The 5,953-nt window shown below is 25.1% G+C and overlaps 1 long non-coding RNA gene across 1 annotated transcript; it reads left to right on the plus strand.

The window, feature by feature from the left end:
* Positions 1-5,032: 5,032 nt before the first annotated feature.
* LOC136988639 (uncharacterized) lies at positions 5,033-5,418 on the plus strand. Its single transcript, XR_010882791.1, has 3 exons — positions 5,033-5,133; positions 5,203-5,286; positions 5,377-5,418. It is a non-coding gene; the product is annotated as an uncharacterized lncRNA (long non-coding RNA).
* The last annotated feature ends 535 nt before the right edge of the window (positions 5,419-5,953 follow it).

The following is a 5,953-nucleotide window of genomic DNA, read 5'->3' on the forward strand; positions in this document are numbered from 1 at the left end:
GTTTAATTAATTATGAAATAATTCCTAAACATAAGAGCATCCCCGCCAATTGATAAAGTTACGTTCCAAGGAAATGACGCTATTGGAAAAACGTAAGCTCTATGGACAACAAAGAGGTAGAGAAAGAACGAAATAGGTTAATAAAGGTATAAATTTCTGTTATAGGAATATATGTAAAGATTACGTGAACATAATTACGTAATTATGTATGCAATTTTTTAATTTAATGCATTTTAATAATGTAAAAGCGTGCCTTCTACTAGTGTCTATGGATTTTTCCACGCATTTTAATTGAAACTCGTGCATTAGAGTTCGATAGACAATCAATAACGCGTGTTTGTTGCTGAATTTAGTTATAAAGGCAAAAATAATTTTTGTCAGAAGATTACACCATGATAAAGAAAACTAGTTCATTCGAAGAAGAAGAATATTTTTTCCCCATTATTTTTATATTGAAAATTCTAGGTGCAGATTTAGTGATAACAACAATAAATGAACGACAGACGTACAGATATATCTATATATATTTTTTACGTCTTCTTTTTCTTTTGAAAGTTTTAACTTACTGCATCATCACTTATACTAACGACGACTACGTAGCTATCAATCTATGTGATGCTTCCAGCGTATTTAAAAAGTACGCGATTCATTGTAGAATCTTGATGATGTTATTGATGATATTCGATCTGCTTTTCGTCGTTACGTGGCATACGAAACGATATAAAAACCTTATTAATAATAGCATTTATTCGTGGAATAACGTTTTTAAGGAACCTATTTTCAGGCCTTTACGTCAAACAATATTCCAAATACAAAATAGATTCGGTTATTCGTGGATATTCGTATGTTTCATCACGTGTATAATAGTAAGTTTTCAAAATGGTTTAGATCTTTTAATAGCTAATAATTATAAATGGAGTGTAAGATTATGGTTTTGTTCATTTATAAACTTAATCTCTTTGGAATATGTGATAATGAGCTTTTTTGCTTATGCATTTTTCATGGCATCTCTTTGTATAATGCAGATTCTTCAGTTTCGCTATCTTAAAAGAGAATTGGAATGCCAAAATTCTATTTTATTCGTAAATGTTATAGAAAATTGTTTACGAATTTCGAAAGATACGTTAAAATATTCTAATGTATTCATCAATGATTTATCAATGGCAGTTATTGTGTTAATACTTTCTCTTCAGTTTACTTTTGGTGAATGCATTTTATACGAAGAATTAAGCACCCGAAACAAATATTTTATTGTAGGATGTTTATTATTATTAATTCTACTATTTTTCATTTATCTATTCGGCATTTCAATAGTTGCTACTTCTGTAAGTATATTTTTTTTTCTTTAACTTAAAACTTATCTGGAACGTTTATAAAATAATTAAATATAGAATTTCCGAACAGGCCAAAAACATCTATAATACTATTTATAAATGTGTAGTTAAAGTAGATGATTATGATGATGGCATTAAAGTAAGTTTAACTGTGTTAATCTATATTAAATTAACTTAAAATATATATTAATTTAATTTTTTTTTAATATTAATTTTCTCAGGGGTATAATCTACTTAAAACTTGTGCTCCATCGCAATTAGCGTACAGTTTCTTCGGTTATCTTCCTATTACTAAATATACTGTTATAAAGGTAAGCGAATATTTTTCGATTAAATATACAAATTAATTTAAACTTTTCATACCATAATTGCTCTCTAATATTAACGTATTAAAGAATGATTAATACAGATTTAATATACATTTCAGACATTTATTTTTTCATTCACTCAAGCTCTTGTACTCTATCAGACTTATCAATAAAAAAAAAAACATTATTTTACTCGGATATTCTAATGCTATTTTTTAAAAATAATTTCCATGTAAGTACAGTAATTACTTTATTCTTGTAATAAAATAACTACATTTCTAATATTATAATTAAAATGTTAAACAAATATCATTATAGTCTGTCTCCAAACAAATCAATGATTTATATAGTGATGTTTGATTGCATGTTAAATAATTTTTCATAAGATATTGTTTAAAGTACACAATTTTAAGTTATAAAATAAAATAATCGGTATTTTAAAGCATATTGACAAATTAAATTAATATTTCTAAAAGATTAAAATTATAATACCAAGGAATTTATTCACTTATAGCATGTTTACTCAAATACTAAGCGAAATTAAATTTATAATGTGATTATATATAATTAACTTTTACTCTTTATTAATTTATGTAATTAATTTCATTACATGATACTGTAATTAAACAAACTGGAAGGAATTCTTTATTAATAATCGTTAGTTCGAAACTCAAAGGATCAAAAAACATGATATCGAAATAACGAGGTTTTACTGTATTTATTATATTACATCATATTATTTAATCAATTATATTATGCAATCGTTTAATGTATCGGTGCGTTATAATATCGATTATCTACATTTTATTAGCACTAAAAGGATTCTAATTAGTAATTTCCAAGAGATGAATGGACTATGAATAGGTTTTAATTAGAAAATTAACCTAATTAAATAAATTTCCAATATATTTTGTTGACTATTTTCACCTTTTTTTTAAATATCGAAAATTAAGTTACTACGAGTAACAAATAAAAAGGACAGAAAACCTTATTTTTACGACTGTTTGCAGTGCTATTTTTATAAATTTTATATATTTTCCTTCGATAAAAATATGACATAAAGTTATATTATAATTCCATATTTATTTCAGAATATTTTGCTACACAGTAATGTTATTCTCAAATATAATAGTGCTTAACAAAATGTAATACGATAGAGTAGTAGTGACCAAACTTTGCGTATAAATCGTAGATAGGCGGGACACAATTATTTTGTATATTCCATATATACAAAACTAGGCCTGTTTCTATCATTTACAAGTAATACGTCAAATATATTCGCAGGCCGGAGTTGACCTGGAGTCATGGAAGATTGCCCACAAACGAAAAACTGTACAAAAGTCTGTAATTAGCAAGTTGTGGATGATCGGCGCCATATTGTATTTTGTTACGCAATTTGTAGAATACTGAACATACTTGAAGATACGCAAAATCAATACATTTATAGAATTTATTTTAATTTCTTTCAAATGAAATCATTAACAAGCTTGAAAATATATTAAATTGTTCATGATATACTAATATTAATGTCGTTCATAGGAGTAAACAATAGATATATTAATATTGTGTATAGAGATTTGTGTTTATTATTTATTAAAATTTAATATTGAGTTGTCATTGAAGTAAGCTAGAGATTGATATTTCATTAATTATTATAAATATTTATTTAAAAAAAAAATAAAATTCTTAATGTATATTTAAGTTTTAAATTGATTTGTCGTTCTGTTTATTATACAATTGCATCTGTCATCTTTACCATAGTAACGTGATGTAACAGAAGAGAGTCCTTGAGCATTTATTTCATTTGTTCTTGTGTTTGATGCTATACGTTTTCAATAAGTGTCATGTCTTTAAATTCAAAACAAAATAATTTATCTCAGTTAGATCATTTATTTTTCGTTTTAATAAATCTACAAAGGTTGATTGGAATGCCAGTACCGTATGATATAAGAGATCTAAGGAATAAAACACTTCTACGAAAAATATACGAAAATATTGTCTTTATTTATCTAGTTATTCGATTTATTGTATTCTTTTTCTCTATATGGATTGACGATGAAGAAATTTTGGAATTTTTATGTGACTACTGCGAAATCATAGGAAAAAATAGCAAATATTTAAGAATAGTGCTTATGCCTCCATTCATTTTCATGATCCTTGTGCATTATTCGTGGAGATCATCTCGATATAAAAATGTATATAAACTAAATGTAGAAGCGTGGGAAGATATTTTATCCAGCGATAAATTAAATTTATTTGCAGAATTTTTAAGAATAGAAAACATGTTAACATCTTTTATGATATTCATCTGGATCAGTGCTAGTATTGCTTCAAATGTTGGCGTTATTTATGGTAAATTACATTATAACGAAAATGTATGGTCTGTGAGAGACGTTATCTGTTCCACTTTAAATAGCATAAGTTTAATAGTTGGAATTGGACATGTACTTTTGCCAGCCCTTCATGGCTTACTATCGTGCTTCTTAGTAACTTATTATATTAAATTATTCAGGACGAAAATATTAATTTCCAACGAGAGAAATTCGAATGAAATCTTGACTATTTCGTTATCTGTTACTTCAGCAATATCTGAAATATTAAAAAACATTAACTTTCTGATAAGTAGATTTATTATTGTTATTATCTTTTTTACTGCAACTACTCAAGCCACTTTTGGAAAAATTTATTTGGATGATACCCCGAACTATTACATTAAATTTTCCATTACATTTGTGTACGTTTTAGTAATTTTGCTTTCTCTTCTTGGTTATTATTTATTATGTACAATCGCCATGTCGGTGAGTACTTATTTTATAACTTTATCACGGGCAAGATCACAACAATATACTAAAAGTTCGAATATTTATAAGCTTATTCGCGTATGTTTAAGTATTTTAAGAGCTACTGAACTCTCCTTACTGTCTGTTTAAAGTGCATTTTCATCGATTTTTTAATAGCTCTCTATATTGGTCAATATATGTCATTATTTATCATTGATCTTAAACTCCGTTTAAATATCATAATTTATTTATAAATAGGAAAAAATCTTATAACACATTCCTGTTTGGATTTCCAGATTTGTAACGTTTTACATTTGATTGATTCATCATTATAAGACACAACAAATATGTATATTTTTTATACTTTCTTACTCATCTTATCTACTTAGTCTCTTACTGGGACCTTCTCTCTCCTTTTTTTAAAATCTTTCTCATTCCAACACTGTCTTTTACCTTTCTTTAGGTTATACTCTTCAGTAAGCTTATTCCCTAATATTTTCTGTTTTATAATTATTATAATAATCTATTTTTATATTTTTAAAAATGTTTATGCCCGAAATTACATACTAAATATTTAAGAAAAGCACCAAATATGACTCCATTCCTAATGCATTACAATTATATTTTGTTCTGTATTTACTCTAGGGAAGAGAATTATATCTTAATTTATACCAAATCTATTTTGAAGCAAGTGATGTGGATCCTGCGATGGTAATTATTTAAATATTTTTAAAAAATATCTATAATATTTATAATATTAATTATTATTATTATTATTAGCTTCTCCATATTATGTATAGGTGTAATAAAATTTATATCACCTGCAAAGAATTTTTTAATTTTGATAAACAGAACTTTATAAAGGTAGTGATCTTTTTAATTAACTTTTACTACAATAATTAATATTTTTAAAATAAAATTAATAATAATAAGATATATTTTTAACTTTTATAGCTCTTGAGCTTTACTTTGACTCAGTCCATAGTTATCATTCAGCTACACAAATCTTTCAATGAATAAAATAAAGAATTCTTAAATTATGATTTTCTTGAACAGGTATTTGCTTTTCATTTTAAATTCAAATTTAAAACTTTTTCTGTTATAAAAATTTTAGAAATAATTAACAATTTATACATAAAAATTGTATTTTTATGTATAAATTGTTTCTTATTCTTAGTTAAAAGATTTTTTTCTCTATTATATAAAACACTTTTTTTTAAATCTGTTTTTTTGAGGAAAATACAAAGATTTTTGTGTCAATAACAATATATGTTATTATTTTTTATATATTTTTATTTATATAAAACATATAATACAAAATTCAAGCTTGTTATTAAGATTTTAGATCAAAGAAATAGAACATTATTGTATATATTTTTTTCTATATTTTTATAAAATGTAGTAGTATAACAGAATAATACAACAATACAATACCATAGTATTGGCTATAGATAGAGAGAATTATTGATCCGAGGATGATATACAGTACTATACTATACTATAGCCCAATAATAATGATTTTAATGTTCCT

Source organism: Centruroides vittatus, unplaced genomic scaffold (assembly GCF_030686945.1).
Source record: "Centruroides vittatus isolate TY-2023 unplaced genomic scaffold, ASM3068694v2 scaffold_373, whole genome shotgun sequence".
Classification (NCBI taxonomy): Eukaryota; Metazoa; Arthropoda; class Arachnida; order Scorpiones; family Buthidae; genus Centruroides; species Centruroides vittatus.